General features: G+C 44.8%; 4 non-coding genes across 4 annotated transcripts; 2 read left to right on the forward strand and 2 right to left on the reverse strand.

The window, feature by feature from the left end:
- Positions 1 to 971: 971 nt before the first annotated feature.
- On the reverse strand, positions 972 to 1,054 carry trnas-uga (transfer RNA serine (anticodon UGA)). Its single transcript has one exon. It is a non-coding gene; the product is annotated as a tRNA-Ser (tRNA).
- A 770-nt stretch (positions 1,055 to 1,824) lies between these two features.
- Positions 1,825 to 1,896, forward strand: trnaw-cca (transfer RNA tryptophan (anticodon CCA)). The gene has a single exon. It is a non-coding gene; the product is annotated as a tRNA-Trp (tRNA).
- A 2,125-nt stretch (positions 1,897 to 4,021) lies between these two features.
- Positions 4,022 to 4,104, reverse strand: trnas-uga (transfer RNA serine (anticodon UGA)). The gene has a single exon. It is a non-coding gene; the product is annotated as a tRNA-Ser (tRNA).
- A 770-nt stretch (positions 4,105 to 4,874) lies between these two features.
- On the forward strand, positions 4,875 to 4,946 carry trnaw-cca (transfer RNA tryptophan (anticodon CCA)). Its single transcript has one exon. It is a non-coding gene; the product is annotated as a tRNA-Trp (tRNA).
- The last annotated feature ends 11,383 nt before the right edge of the window (positions 4,947 to 16,329 follow it).

The following is a 16,329-nucleotide window of genomic DNA, read 5'->3' on the forward strand; positions in this document are numbered from 1 at the left end:
GTGAAGCATTGAACGCCGAGGTGACAAAGATTTATAAAAGACAATGATCAAACAGGTACCGTCCACCTTCAGAATTCCCACAGTTTGTTCATGCAAGATGTTATTGAAGGCCCACTTTTAAGCAGCGCTAGTGTGATGGCGCGTGTGGAGCAGGGTGGCGCAGCGGAAGCGTGCTGGGCCCATAACCCAGAGGTCGATGGATCGAGACCATCCTCTGCTAGGCGCGTTGGTTTTCACGACGTACTAAACAACTGTGCTCAGAAAGGCTTGCTTACAACTCTGGGATAGGTTACCAGGAAGAAGCCATTCACCTTCATAAGATTGGACAAAACAGACTGAACCCAGAAGTTGCCTCACTAAGGACCAAATCCTAGTTACTCTAACCTGTTCCGCACATCTGCTTCAAAGCCCATTCACTTTGTTACCTTAACAGCGTGACATCACCTGTTTGCAACACAAACACAACAATGGAGGCAATGGTGTACCTGCTGCTAAAATGACGGTAAACGGTTGGACCACGGTGTTGCTTTGGGTGTACCCAAATGGCTAGCTCTGTTTGCCGGGAGACCAGTGACCAGGTACTGCCGCCTAACTGAAAAACAAACGTAGCCAAAAAGGATTAAGAGGTAAAGATTTGTCATTCTAGCCTTTCTATAGCAGTGATAACAAGTAGCCCCCTGCAACAATTTTGATGTCTTAATATGTGATTCAAACTCTGTGCACATACCACTGATCGACATCTCCGACCATTATTGTTTATAAAGCCTGGAGAGAAGAAGAGGGACTCTCCTCGGAGACAAGCACATTTTGTAAAGGAACGATTAGTATGTAAACACAGTGGTGTGAACTGGTGATTGTAGAATAGTCAGTCACTCAACGCTCCAGGGCACCGTTGCAACTTGTGTATATGAGCTCCTCTGACTAATTGCAACCTTGTCTTAGCAGAAAAGGAAGCCCCCGTAATGCAGTTTCGCTGTGAGCAGGGTTTGAACCTGCGCGGGGAACCCCCCATTGGATTTCAAATCCAACGCCTTAACCTCTCGGCCATCACAGCTCCTCTAGCTCACCTACCCCTTTTGGACTGTGGTGAGAGACGCCTGCTCCCTGCTCCAACAGCGCTGGTTCTTTTGGAGATCATCACATGCCAGACCACTTCCTACTCAGAAGTCACTTCTCTGGTAAATACCATTAACAGTCGTTGAAGAGACCATTGATTCTGTTGTGTGTGAACTGTAAGGTCTTTTAGTCAGGTAAGATTTCATTCAAGGTTGACAGCACTGGTCTCCTACCCAATGTATAGCATTTTGGTGCAGACGGCACAAGGAGCCTCTCCAGAGCAGGTTGTGTTTGAGACAGGAGATCATCACGTACAAAAGCACTCCCTTCTGAGCAATCACTTTTCAGGTGTGTGTGAGAGTAAGTTCTTTTATTTTTAGACACTGTCCAAGGACTTTGTCTTTCTCTGACAAGCATCAGTAACAAATATGCATCGCTAAGAATTCGTCTAGCTGGCTTGCAAAGCTCATCAGAGCGTGAGCACTGAATGACAGACACTATATTAGGCCTTTGATTGAGTACTGCAAGCGCACTTCAAACCTCGATTTGTATTCTTTTCTCAAAGAGGAGAACCTTTCAAGTATAAAGAGAGATTCTACGTGTGCATGTTGACATGCATGGTCTGAAATGACATGCGTCTTTGACACAACTTCTTTGCATTCACAAGTTGAACAACCTCCAGTTGCTGAAAAATTGCTTGTGTGGAAAGAAGATGGACTGGCTTTGCAGAGATTTTCAGATGTTTTGGGCAGAGGGGCAGGTTTGTGGGACCTTGTGGCGCAATGGTAGCGCAGCTGACTCCAGATCAGAAGGTTGCGTGTTCAAATCACGTCAAGGTCAGCCAAGAGAGAGAGGACCGCAGGCTGTGATTCTCTTCGAATAGGAAGATTTTAGTTGCTTGTGGCATGCTCGTCCGTCTGTCCAGACATTGAGGTCCATGACTCGTGACGTGTCTCCAGTGACTTGTTGAAGGTGTCAGTGAACACTGTAGTCAACTGATCAGCACAGTGCTTCAGGGTGGATGGAGGCACCGAGTTTGGCCCAGCTGCTTTGCGTGGGTCCTGTGTCTTAGAGAGTCTGTTTACATCCCTTTCAAGTATGGAAAGAGGTGTGAAGGCACATGGAGAAATTTGTGAACCGGTGAGCTTTACTGAGTGGTAGAGGTGATGGGGGAGCCGCAAGTGTTGACCGTCTGGGGTGGGGGCCCGGGTAGCTGGACGTTCCATTGTTTTCTGAAAGCAACAGGTGTGAATACATTGGATAGGTGTGAATAGTAGCTGAATTAGAGGGCTTCTGTAAATGGAAGTGAATAAAAATGTAAAACAAAACACCCGCATGCTGCAGGTATACAGAGAGCAATGCCATGAGATGCATGTAAACACATAGTTGGAAGAAGTAAAGACTGCACCAAAGAGAAACTCACAAAATTATTGTAAAGAAAAAAACATTCAAATAACAAGTTTTTCATTGCGAGCAAACAAATAGTTTTGAATGATAATGTAATCTAAAAGCAGCTTCAGAGCTGGGCTCGGCACTCTGAAGCAAGCTCATCATATCCAGGATAGTTTTTCACTGTGGACAATGTCACTGTGTTGGATACATTCAGATTTCATGTCTAATGTCGGTGCTTGTGATTACAGACGGTATTACATCTCTACCGATAAGAACTACCATTGACAATCAGCGGGAAGGATTAAGAGCATCGAAGTGCATCAGCAGAGTGTGTTCGTGTAACAGAACGTCGATTTTAGTTAACTAAAGGTAAAATAAGGTTCAGAGAAGAGAGTTCATGGGTTTATTTAGGAAGTAAACATATGCAACACCAAGTGTCAGTGTTTTCACTTCTAAGTGTTTACGTGACTATGCGACTCAGTGACTCACACAATAACCTCAGTGATTCTTAAGAGTTAGCAGCTAACGAGGAAATGGTTGGGTGACCCTAGCTTAAAATCTGTTGGGCCACACACGAGATCTGACAAGCAGTCCAAGAAGCTGTGAAGCATTGAACGCCGAGGTGACAAAGATTTATAAAAGACAATGATCAAACAGGTACCGTCCACCTTCAGAATTCCCACAGTTTGTTCATGCAAGATGTTATTGAAGGCCCACTTTTAAGCAGCGCTAGTGTGATGGCGCGTGTGGAGCAGGGTGGCGCAGCGGAAGCGTGCTGGGCCCATAACCCAGAGGTCGATGGATCGAGACCATCCTCTGCTAGGCGCGTTGGTTTTCACGACGTACTAAACAACTGTGCTCAGAAAGGCTTGCTTACAACTCTGGGATAGGTTACCAGGAAGAAGCCATTCACCTTCATAAGATTGGACAAAACAGACTGAACCCAGAAGTTGCCTCACTAAGGACCAAATCCTAGTTACTCTAACCTGTTCCGCACATCTGCTTCAAAGCCCATTCACTTTGTTACCTTAACAGCGTGACATCACCTGTTTGCAACACAAACACAACAATGGAGGCAATGGTGTACCTGCTGCTAAAATGACGGTAAACGGTTGGACCACGGTGTTGCTTTGGGTGTACCCAAATGGCTAGCTCTGTTTGCCGGGAGACCAGTGACCAGGTACTGCCGCCTAACTGAAAAACAAACGTAGCCAAAAAGGATTAAGAGGTAAAGATTTGTCATTCTAGCCTTTCTATAGCAGTGATAACAAGTAGCCCCCTGCAACAATTTTGATGTCTTAATATGTGATTCAAACTCTGTGCACATACCACTGATCGACATCTCCGACCATTATTGTTTATAAAGCCTGGAGAGAAGAAGAGGGACTCTCCTCGGAGACAAGCACATTTTGTAAAGGAACGATTAGTATGTAAATACAGTGGTGTGAACTGGTGATTGTAGAATAGTCAGTCACTCAACGCTCCAGGGCACCGTTGCAACTTGTGTATATGAGCTCCTCTGACTAATTGCAACCTTGTCTTAGCAGAAAAGGAAGCCCCCGTAATGCAGTTTCGCTGTGAGCAGGGTTTGAACCTGCGCGGGGAACCCCCCATTGGATTTCAAATCCAACGCCTTAACCTCTCGGCCATCACAGCTCCTCTAGCTCACCTACCCCTTTTGGACTGTGGTGAGAGACGCCTGCTCCCTGCTCCAACAGCGCTGGTTCTTTTGGAGATCATCACATGCCAGACCACTTCCTACTCAGAAGTCACTTCTCTGGTAAATACCATTAACAGTCGTTGAAGAGACCATTGATTCTGTTGTGTGTGAACTGTAAGGTCTTTTAGTCAGGTAAGATTTCATTCAAGGTTGACAGCACTGGTCTCCTACCCAATGTATAGCATTTTGGTGCAGACGGCACAAGGAGCCTCTCCAGAGCAGGTTGTGTTTGAGACAGGAGATCATCACGTACAAAAGCACTCCCTTCTGAGCAATCACTTTTCAGGTGTGTGTGAGAGTAAGTTCTTTTATTTTTAGACACTGTCCAAGGACTTTGTCTTTCTCTGACAAGCATCAGTAACAAATATGCATCGCTAAGAATTCGTCTAGCTGGCTTGCAAAGCTCATCAGAGCGTGAGCACTGAATGACAGACACTATATTAGGCCTTTGATTGAGTACTGCAAGCGCACTTCAAACCTCGATTTGTATTCTTTTCTCAAAGAGGAGAACCTTTCAAGTATAAAGAGAGATTCTACGTGTGCATGTTGACATGCATGGTCTGAAATGACATGCGTCTTTGACACAACTTCTTTGCATTCACAAGTTGAACAACCTCCAGTTGCTGAAAAATTGCTTGTGTGGAAAGAAGATGGACTGGCTTTGCAGAGATTTTCAGATGTTTTGGGCAGAGGGGCAGGTTTGTGGGACCTTGTGGCGCAATGGTAGCGCATCTGACTCCAGATCAGAAGGTTGCGTGTTCAAATCACGTCAAGGTCAGCCGAGAGAGAGAGGAGCGCAGGCTGTGATTCTCTTCGAATAGGAAGATTTTAGTTGCTTGTGGCATGCTCGTCCGTCTGTCCAGACATTGAGGTCCATGACTCGTGATGTGTCTCCAGTGACTTGTTGAAGGTGTCAGTGAACACTGTAGTCAACTGATCAGCACAGTGCTTCAGGGTGGATGGAGGCACCGAGTTTGGCCCAGCTGCTTTGTGTGGGTCCTGTGTCTTAGAGAGTCTGTTTACATCCCTTTCAAGTATGGAAAGAGGTGTGAAGGCACATGGAGAAATTTGTGAACCGGTGAGCTTTACTGAGTGGTAGAGGTGATGGGGGAGCCGCAAGTGTTGACCGTCTGGGGTGGGGGCCCGGGTAGCTGGACGTTCCATTGTTTTCTGAAAGCAACAGGTGTGAATACATTGGATAGGTGTGAATAGTAGCTGAATTAGAGGGCTTCTGTAAATGGAAGTGAATAAAAATGGAAAACAAAACACCCGCATGCTGCAGGTATACAGAGAGCAATGCCATGAGATGCATGTAAACACATAGTTGGAAGAAGTAAAGACTGCACCAAAGAGAAACTCACAAAATTATTGTAAAGAAAAAAACATTCAAATAACAAGTTTTTCATTGCGAGCAAACAAATAGTTTTGAATGATAATGTAATCTAAAAGCAGCTTCAGAGCTGGGCTCGGCACTCTGAAGCAAGCTCATCATATCCAGGATAGTTTTTCACTGTGGACAATGTCACTGTGTTGGATACATTCAGATTTCATGTCTAATGTCGGTGCTTGTGATTACAGACGGTATTACATCTCTACCGATAAGAACTACCATTGACAATCAGCGGGAAGGATTAAGAGCATCGAAGTGCATCAGCAGAGTGTGTTCGTGTAACAAAACGTCGATTTTAGTTAACTAAAGGTAAAATAAGGTTCAGAGAAGAGAGTTCATGGGTTTATTTAGGAAGTAAACATATGCAACACCAAGTGTCAGTGTTTTCACTTCTAAGCGTTTACGTGACTATGCGACTCAGTGACTCACACAATAACCTCAGTGATTCTTAAGAGTTAGCAGCTAACGAGGAAATGGTTGGGTGACCCTAGCTTAAAATCTGTTGGGCCACACACGAGATCTGACAAGCAGTCCAAGAAGCTGTGAAGCATTGAACGCCGAGGTGACAAAGATTTATAAAAGACAATGATCAAACAGGTACCGTCCACCTTCAGAATTCCCACAGTTTGTTCATGCAAGATGTTATTGAAGGCCCACTTTTAAGCAGCGCTAGTGTGATGGCGCGTGTGGAGCAGGGTGGCGCAGCGGAAGCGTGCTGGGCCCATAACCCAGAGGTCGATGGATCGAGACCATCCTCTGCTAGGCGCGTTGGTTTTCACGACGTACTAAACAACTGTGCTCAGAAAGGCTTGCTTACAACTCTGGGATAGGTTACCAGGAAGAAGCCATTCACCTTCATAAGATTGGACAAAACAGACTGAACCCAGAAGTTGCCTCACTAAGGACCAAATCCTAGTTACTCTAACCTGTTCCGCACATCTGCTTCAAAGCCCATTCACTTTGTTACCTTAACAGCGTGACATCACCTGTTTGCAACACAAACACAACAATGGAGGCAATGGTGTACCTGCTGCTAAAATGACGGTAAACGGTTGGACCACGGTGTTGCTTTGGGTGTACCCAAATGGCTAGCTCTGTTTGCCGGGAGACCAGTGACCAGGTACTGCCGCCTAACTGAAAAACAAACGTAGCCAAAAAGGATTAAGAGGTAAAGATTTGTCGTTCTAGCCTTTCTATAGCAGTGATAACAAGTAGCCCCCTGCAACAATTTTGATGTCTTAATATGTGATTCAAACTCTGTGCACATACCACTGATCGACATCTCCGACCATTATTGTTTATAATGCCTTGCTTTGGGTTTTTTTTTTAGTGTCTTCATAACGCTCAGATTTTAGCACAGTTTACACAATTAGAACCAAGTGTATTCTAACTGTCTCCAAATTGCTTAACTGAAGGATGTGAGGGACAGGGTGACATGGAGGCAAATGAGACACATTGGCCAGTCCTACAGGGATCAGCTACAAGAAGAAGATGCATCCTGCACCTTTTTCTTGTTCCTGATAGAACATTACAGAATTTGATCAGAACACTAGATTGATATTCTGGGTAAAGTAGAAGGCTTCTCCTGTCCAAAGTTGACAGCTGAGTGCTGAGCAGAGCAAGTGAAAATCACCATGGTGACAAGGTTGACCATCTCATCCACAGTGCTGAATTTCTGTGAAATTCCTGAAAATCATGAAGAATAAACTGAATCACATCAATACACAGAAAGTAACTTTAAGATGGAATACGTTAATATACAGTTCTCACAAGCTCACCAGTGCTTTCGAGTGAAAGGAGCCATATTGAAAAATGTCCTTAATCCAGACCTGCAGTTCAGAGTCTTGCTCAACCTCACCATCAGTCTTGTAGTAGAAGCTGAGTAACCCTTCACAAATCTACAACAAACAAAAACACAGTCAGGAGACGGTGAGAGGTAAGTGAGACGGTGAGAGGTAAGTGACGGAAGTGACGGACAAGGTAAGCGACTCATGTTGTAACTGACGTCAGACGCCGGAGATTTTGGCGGAAAATTAAGCAAATGGTAGTTTAGATTTGTACAAATTCCTTTAAGCTTCAGTATTACCAAATACACTTATCAATTGTCTTATAACTAACAATATTTGTCTTAATAATCTCCAACACCCTGGAGAACAACGGGGAGAGTTTAGAGGCTCTCCAAGATTACATTGATCAGTGCTTTCAGGATCTCGTGATGAAGAAGGCCCAGAGTGCATCTTCCCCGGCCAAATCTGAGACGCCATCGTCGAAAAGACTTCGCCCGGCAGATTCCCCCGGCACAACATCGCCAGCCGGCAAAGATATTGCCGACATACTGGAGTCAATCGACAAGCGATTGTCCAGCTTCGACGCAAGGCTGTCCTTGGTGGAGATTCTTCACCGGGAATTTAAATGCTTGCGAGAATCCCTGGAGTTCAGCCAGCAGCAGGTGGAAACGCTCGCTGCTGAAAATGCCACGCTAAGGGAGTCGGTGAAATGTCTCACAGAAAATGTTACCCAGCTCAATAGAGAAAATAAAAAAATAAAAGAAACAGTTATTGATCTACAAGCTCGTAGCATGCGTGATAACCTGGTATTTTCTGGTATTCCAGAAGCCGCTGGAGAGGACGCGGAGGCCACGGTAAAAAGCTTCATCAAAAACCACCTGAAGCTGCCGGAGGACACGGTGAAGAACATCGTCTTCGATAGGGTGCATCGCCTCGGCCCCATTCGGGCTACGGCCGGGAGACCACGTCCTATCGTGGCCAAATTCGGCCACTTCAAACAAAAGGAACATGTGAAAAGCCGCGGCAGGGAATTAAAAGGAACGGACTTCAGCGTGAACGACCAGTTCCCCAAAGAGATCCTGGAACGACGCAGGGTCCTCTTCCCAATCCGACGCGGCTTCATCCAGAAGGGCTCCCGCGCTGTCATCGCTGTGGACCGGCTGTACGTGGACGGACAGCTCCACCGCGACCCCGACATCACTCCGTGGCTGTATTAACTTCACACCAGATAAGAATCCGCTACACCCTTTCCCCATCCACTCACACTAACTTGCATTAACATCTGTTTAACTTACCAGTATCAAATCGCATCTTAGGTGTGATATCATAGCAGTATTAACACCATCACTCTCCGTCAATGGTTTGATTAGAATGTTTCCGGTTTTTCTTTTTTTTCTTTTTTTTTTTTCTCTCTTCTTGTTTTTTCTTCTCTCCTTTTCCCCTCTTGTTTTTATGCTGCTCACCCTTGTCCTTGGTTTCTTTCTTTTTTCTTTCTTTCACTGCTTCGATCACCTGCTTCCACACTCATCCACAAACAACATCCTTTATTTCGACACATACGCACAGCACGATCACGCACAGTCATGCGCTCAACGGCAGCACATTTACATCACTCAGACAGCGCACACAGTTGTATAGGATACACACATTTAAGCCAAGCGTACTCATCTTAGTAAATATGCAAACACATAGTCAGACTCAGGGAGCATCTCGCCACACACTTTTTCTCTCTCTCCCTCTCTTTATTTATGAACAAGTGATGTATTCTCTCCACCTGTCTAAGCGACACACACAGCATACACCCCTAGTTATACACAGACATCTATGGGTGCACTGAGATTCGTTACATGGAATGTAAATGGAGCTGGCTCCAGAGAAAAGAGGTTAAAAATATTTAACCAACTCAAAAAACTACAGGCAGATGTTGTCCTTTTACAAGAGACCCACAGACCTCTTAGAGGTTCGAATGAACTTAAAACACCTGAGTTTCCTAATGTGTTCTCAGCTTGTTATAATTCTAGACAAAGGGGAGTAGCAATTTTAATACATAAAAATATTAATTTCACAGTACTCGATACAGTTATAGATCCAGAGGGCAGATTCTTAATCATTAAACTATCTATACTTGATAAAAAGCTATGTATTGTAAGTGTATATGGTCCAAATGTTGATGATCCCTCATTCTTTCACAGTTTTTTCAGTGCACTCTCTGAACACTTAGATGGCACACTTGTTCTTGGAGGCGACCTCAACCTTGGACTAAATGAAGAAATGGATAGGCTCAATACAGCAGGAACTCAGCGTAATTGGCAGTCCACAAATATAATCAAACAGTATATGAGCGACTTTGGTCTTTGCGATGCATGGCGCTCCCTTCACCCCACCAGTAAGGAATATACTTTTTTCTCACATGTTCATCACTCCTACTCTCGTCTGGATTATTTTTTGGTCAGCAGCTCACTGCTGAGTGACATTTCAGACACTGAGATTCACCCTATAGCTGTCAGCGATCATGCTCCTGTATCTTTAACACTAATGCACAAGAATAATACTACGCCAAGTAAAAACTGGAGATTTAATACATCACTGCTTAAAGATGAAGACTTTATTAAATATTTTAAAAAAGAGTGGACTTCATATTTAGACTTTAATGACACTCCCGGAACATCAGCTTCTGTTTTATGGGAAGCAGGGAAAGCCGTGATGAGAGGTAAAATAATTTCTTTCTCATCACATAAAAAGAAAAAAGAAAACAAAAATATTCAGGAATTAGAAAAAACCATCAAATCACTAGAAGAAGCCTACGCGTCCCACCAAGATCAGGAAACATTGAACAAAATACGCAAAACAAAACTAGAATTAAATGAGATAATTGATAAAAAAACAAAATTCTTAGTACAAAGACTACGCTTACAAAATTATGAACATAGTAATAAATCCGGTCAATTTCTAGCAAACCAGCTAAAAATAAATAAAGAAAAAACAACTATATGTGCTGTTCAAGATTCATCTGGGAACACAATATATGAACCGAAACAAATAAACAACATTTTCAGGGATTTCTATAAAACGTTGTATTCACCACAAATAAACCCATCTAAAAAGGAAATTGATCAGTTTTTAGACAACATAACTCTCCCAAAATTATTAGACACTCAAGCAATGGCACTGGATTCGCCACTGACGCCAGGTGAACTCCAGGAAGCCCTGATAAATATGCCCAATAATAAGGCTCCAGGTCCAGACGGCTTTCCTGCAGAATTCTACAAAGAATTCTGGACGATTCTAGCACCAGTTTTTTACAGAACGTTGTTGGAAATCAAAGAAAATGGCAGACTTCCACCAAATATGAATTCTGCAAACATTAATCTCCTGCTAAAACCAGGCAAAGACCCTGTATATCCCTCAAGCTATCGTCCAATATCCCTTATAAATGTAGACCTTAAAATTATTTGCAAAGCTCTCTCAAAGAGACTAGAGAAAATAACCCCCCTCTTAATTCATCCTGACCAAACTGGTTTCATAAAAGGTAGGCACTCATCAACAAATACACGTAGATTACTTAATTTGATAGACTACTCATACAGTAAAAACCTTGAAACTACAATATTTTCTCTAGATGCAGAAAAAGCGTTTGACAGAGTTAACTGGAAATTTCTATTTGCAACTTTACACAAATTTGGTTTTGGATCTTCTTTCATCAACTGGTTAAAAATATTATATAATTCCCCAACAGCTTGTGTCAGAACAAATGACCAGACATCCTCCAGCTTCTGTCTCCTGAGGGGCACCAGGCAGGGATGCCCACTCTCCCCTTCACTGTTTGCAATTTTTATCGAACCACTAGCAGCAGCAATTAGACAGAATTCAGTAATTAAGGGCATAAAATGCAAGAACGTGGAACATAAAATCAGCCTTTATGCGGATGATGTGTTACTCTTTCTCCAAAATTCACAAACCAATATCTCTGGGGTGATTGAACTGATAAACTCTTTTGCAAGAATATCAGATTACTCAATTAACTGGTCAAAATCTACAGTCCTTCCGATTAATTGCTCCTTCCATAATTCCTCTTCTACTCCACTGCAATCGGGAAATATAAAATATTTAGGTATTAATGTTTCTCCCAAGCTTTCAGATCTAACTAAATTAAACCATATCCCACTTTTAAAGAAAGTAGAAGGTGATCTGGCTAGGTGGAAATGTCTACCCATATCACTCATGGGAAGGGTTGCCGCTATAAAAATGATGGTATTACCAAAAATAAATTATTTATTCTCAATGATCCCAACTAAACCGCCGCAAGATTGGTTCAGATCTCTAGATTCATATATGTCCAAATTCCTTTGGAAAAATAAGCCCCCACGTATAAGCTTAAAAACACTACAAAAGACCAAGGATAAAGGAGGATTAGAACTACCTAACTTTCAGCACTACTTCTTGGCCAACAGGCTTCAGTTTATCTCAGGATGGCAAAAACATACCCTCTTAGATGAACCTTGGCTAGATGTAGAACAAGCACTTTGCAATAATCTAGAGATTTCAGATCTACCGTTTATCAGCTCAAACATCCAACGACATGAATGCTTCAAAAGCGTCAACATCAGCTCCTCTCTGACAGCGTGGTGGGAGTTTCTGAAGTTGACAGAGTCTCCATTAATCCCATGCAAACGTACACCTATCTGGAACAACCCTGACATATTACAAAACAATAATATGATAAACTTTTCAGATTGGAGTAGTAAAGGAATCAAATATTTAGAACATATACTAGAAGGAACAGAATTTATTTCATTTGACAGACTAGTTACACAATATGGGATCAACAAGAAAAGATTTTTAGAATATCAACAAATTAAATCCATAGTAAAAAAGAGATTTAAACCGGGTCAAGTTGAACTACAAACACCACCAAGTGTGGTTCAATTTCTTACTCTTAAAACCCCCAAATTACTATCCAAAATATACAGAATGCTTTCTAAAACAGATGAATCAATATCACTTCCTATTGCAAAATGGGAAGCGGATTTATCAGTTAACTTAGACCAAAACTTCTGGTCTCAGATTTGCTTAAAAACCTTTCATTTAATTAGAAATCCCAGTCTTCAATTAATTCAATACAAAATACTACATAGAGTGCACTATACAGGTCATCGGATGTTCAAGATGGGCTTTACGTCTACCAACAACTGCTCACACTGCCAAACCAATTCACCGGACAATTATATCCACGCTCTTTGGTTCTGTCCACCAGTTCAGAAGTTTTGGCGTGAGATATGTGAAGACTTATCAAAGTGTCTGAAATGTAACATTCCAACTTCTCCTTTAGTATGTTTGTTGGGCAGCTTAGATAATGTCACTACGGAAAAGAATATAGCCCATATGGTTTTCACTGCCCTATGCATAGCCAAGAAAACAGTCCTCATGAACTGGAAAATTAAAAATAATCTTAATTCTAACCAATATAGAAATTATCTATTAGATTACATTAGTCTTGATACAGCCTCTGCCACCACATCAGATCAATTGCTCTGGGCTCCTTTGATCAGCTCCATCACCTAGCGGGGGTGGGGGGCCATAGTTTGGTCCCACCTTCACTGTTGTGATTGGTGTGGGGGTAGGGACAGGCTTAGGGCGTCGGGGGGTTCCCCAGGAGCATCTTCCTTGGGGGGCTCAACCCGGGGTAGCGGTCATGGCCAATTAGGGGCTCTGTTGGCTCTTAGGTGACGGTTTCCTCGTGGCTGCGTGCAGCGGGGCTAGGGGAGGGTCTGTGCTGACGGACGTGGGTTACTGACCTGGTAGCCTGGCTGCCCCTGGGTGGGTCCGGGATGGGCGTGAGGTTCTGGGGGCGCTCCGTCTCTGGGCTGGGGCCCTGGCCGGGCCTCAGGGGCTTGGGTCCTGGTTGGTGTGTTGCCAAGGTTGTGGGCGGGTGGGTGTATGGGGGCCCGGCCCTGGTGCGGGGTGCCGCCGGTGCATCGAGCCACCTGGGGGGCTCTTCAACTGGTGGGGGAGGTTGTCACATCTTGCAGGAGCTTTCCTCTCTTCAGGAACTCTCTCTGCAGGAGGGGGAGATACAGGAGTGGTGGAGGAAGATCTCAGCCTGGGCGTCTATTGTCTTGTGTAGTCTGGAAGATGAGTGGATGATGGGGTGGGTGCAGTTTTCTCTGTGGTGGGGTCGGGTGAATTGTCCCGGGCTCTGTGGGGCCGGGGGGCGCTGCTGCACTGGGCCCCGGTCCGGATGGGCCTGGGCCCCCTTTCCCTGGCGGGTTGCACAGCATGGGGGTGCCTACTGGGGTCAGCGGGGGAGCTGGCCCCAGGGAGGGGTCACTTGCCCCTCCCTTCCTTCCCACCCCATCTCCAGCAGCCTCCCTCTTCCCGCTCCACCACAATCACCCACACATGCAGGGCCTTGGGGTAGGGGTGTGTCACCAGGGTGCAGAGGAGACATCCCCCCCCTCTGTCCCCTTCTGGCTGCCTCTGCCTCAATTTTATCCCACAACTTAGACATTCACATTACTCACACTCTCATTACACATACATATAGGATCTTGGAGGTGGGCACGCTACACGGATTCCAAACTACCATCAGGGTGTACACCTCACCCCTGGGGTCGTTGCCCACCTCTCAATTTTAAATACATGTAGACATTGAGGGCTAGCAGGAGGGGCTATATGCTTACCTGCTGCTCTGGCAGGTGGCTCCATGCCCTCCTGGGTTTTAAATGCACCTTAGAACACACATACATCAACAGTACATATGAGCGGGTGGAGGGAGGTTTGGAGTCTTCCTACACCCCCGTTCTCTGCGGCCTGCTGGAGCAGGGGGGCTAGGAGGAGGAGTTGGCCGTCCGACTGGGGTCTGGTGTATGGGGCCTCCCTGCTGCTGCGGAGTCGGGGCGGTCTGCTTCTCCCCACCGCAGGGAAAAGGGTTACACCACCTGAGTCTGGGTGCAGTTTCCCCCTCCAGGGGCAAGGGTACCTAGACTCGGGGCTTAGAGTACGCTTGGGGAGTGTGATTGTGTGTACAGCGTCTCTCTATGTCTGTCTCCACGTTGGGTGAGTGTTGAGCAATTGTATATGAGAGCATGAGGGTGGGAATAGATGTTTGTATCTGTGTGTGCCTGTTTGTCTGTGTCTATATGTCAGGTTGGGTATCAGACGCCACCTCTCTGAGGACATCTCAGGCCCTCCAAGGTTTGGAGGCCCATCTCCCCCCACCACTTCCCCTGCCGGTGGCGGACGCCCTCAGACATCGGTGCGTTGGTGGTTCTCTGTCTCCGGGGGTGGGCGCCCAGGTACCCACCGGCTCACTCCTTGGCGGCTGCTTATTGGGGCCTGGAGCCTGGGGCTCGCTCGGGCCACTTTGGGGATGGGGTGCCCTCGGCCTCACGGCCCGGGGCTCGGCCACTCAGGCACAGCTGGCTGCCAGCGGAGCTCACGGGCACGTCACTGCAACCCCCCCTGGCTTCTGCTCCGCGGCTGCTGAGTGACCCCTCATCTGGGACTCTCCTCAGCTCTTTCTGGGATAGTGGCGCGGCTGCCCCTCTGTTGGTCTTCCTTGGTCTCTTGTGTTCTGGGGGCCTCTGGATGTCTGGAGTCTTGATCGCCTCCATACCTGCTTCATGCCCTGGAGGTCGGGGCAGTGGCCCCCCACACCCTCTAGCAGATCATTACATGAAGGAACCTTTTAAAAACAAGCGCGTTCATGCTCACAGGTGTACACACGGGTGATCACACACACAAATTACACCCTTTTTGGCTCCTACCTCAAAGCACACTGTGCGCTGTCGATCTCACGTGCTGCACAATAATGTTTAATATTTAGTATTTACTGTCATATTCTCATATATCATTGTGATCTTGTTTATTACTCTCGTTTTCTTCTGCTTGCTTTCTTTTTTCTTTCTCAACAGGTGATCCAGGTGATCGATATATGTATTTTTTGTCTGCTTATTCTGTTGGTTTTTGTTTTTTGCCCTTTTTCCCCGTAAAAAAAAAAAAAAAAAAAAAAACACAGTCAGTCAAACACATTAGATGTTTTTAATACAATATTTAAACACCTATAATGCATAACGTATTATAATCAAAAATATACAATGTATTAAACTTATTTCCACTTTATCAATCATTATGTTTCTTTTTTTAAACAATACGCTTTCTTCGTTTCTTAATGTTGAGAAATCAGTTTCACCCCGGTTCTTTTATTCCTCAAGACATCCAGAGACGGCACCGGAACTCACTAGTTATTTCACAAAACCTTTATTCATCTTTATTCATCTTCATTTAAGCATGCATTCTTCTAGAAGGGGAGACTTGCCAGGCCGGTGTCCCTCTGCAAAATCTTCACTCCTTTGTCTGTGAAACGCAGTTTTGTAGAAGCAACCCTATCATAAAACCCCCATGGTGTGCTGCAAACTCTGTGTGTCTGTGTGTATGCACGAGCACGTGAGCGCCTGTGTGTATGCGCGTACCCGTGTGTCTATGTGAGTGCACGTGAGTGACTGTATGCGTGTACCTGTGTGTATGTGTGAGTGCACTTGAGTGAGTGTGCACGTGGGTGTGGGTGCGTAACAGTTAAAGCACTGTGTGTGTGTCTGTGTCTGTGACTTCCTGGGGGTCATAAAAGTAACCTCCTCACCCAAACTATACCAAATTCTTCTACACAACATAGAAACAGAGTTAACATATTACATCTTGTTGTTTTACATTTACAGATAAGGTGGAGAGTCTCCTGCAAACCTACTTCTAAGTTATAACAATTATGCGTTTTTATTAAAGGTACAAGCATCAACATCAGCAACCCCCCAACTGTAGCTTCCTGTCTCCTTTTATGACACCAGACCATAAATTCCTTTTTCTCTACACAATTACACACACTCTCAGGCCTACAGCTAAGCCAAACTGAAACACAGAGACAAATCCTTTCCTATTCATCTGATCTAAACAAATTTAACACATCATATTATAATAATTATTTTCTTGTA

Source organism: Pelmatolapia mariae, linkage group LG23 (genome assembly GCF_036321145.2).
Source record: "Pelmatolapia mariae isolate MD_Pm_ZW linkage group LG23, Pm_UMD_F_2, whole genome shotgun sequence".
NCBI classification, from domain to species: domain Eukaryota; kingdom Metazoa; phylum Chordata; class Actinopteri; order Cichliformes; family Cichlidae; genus Pelmatolapia; species Pelmatolapia mariae.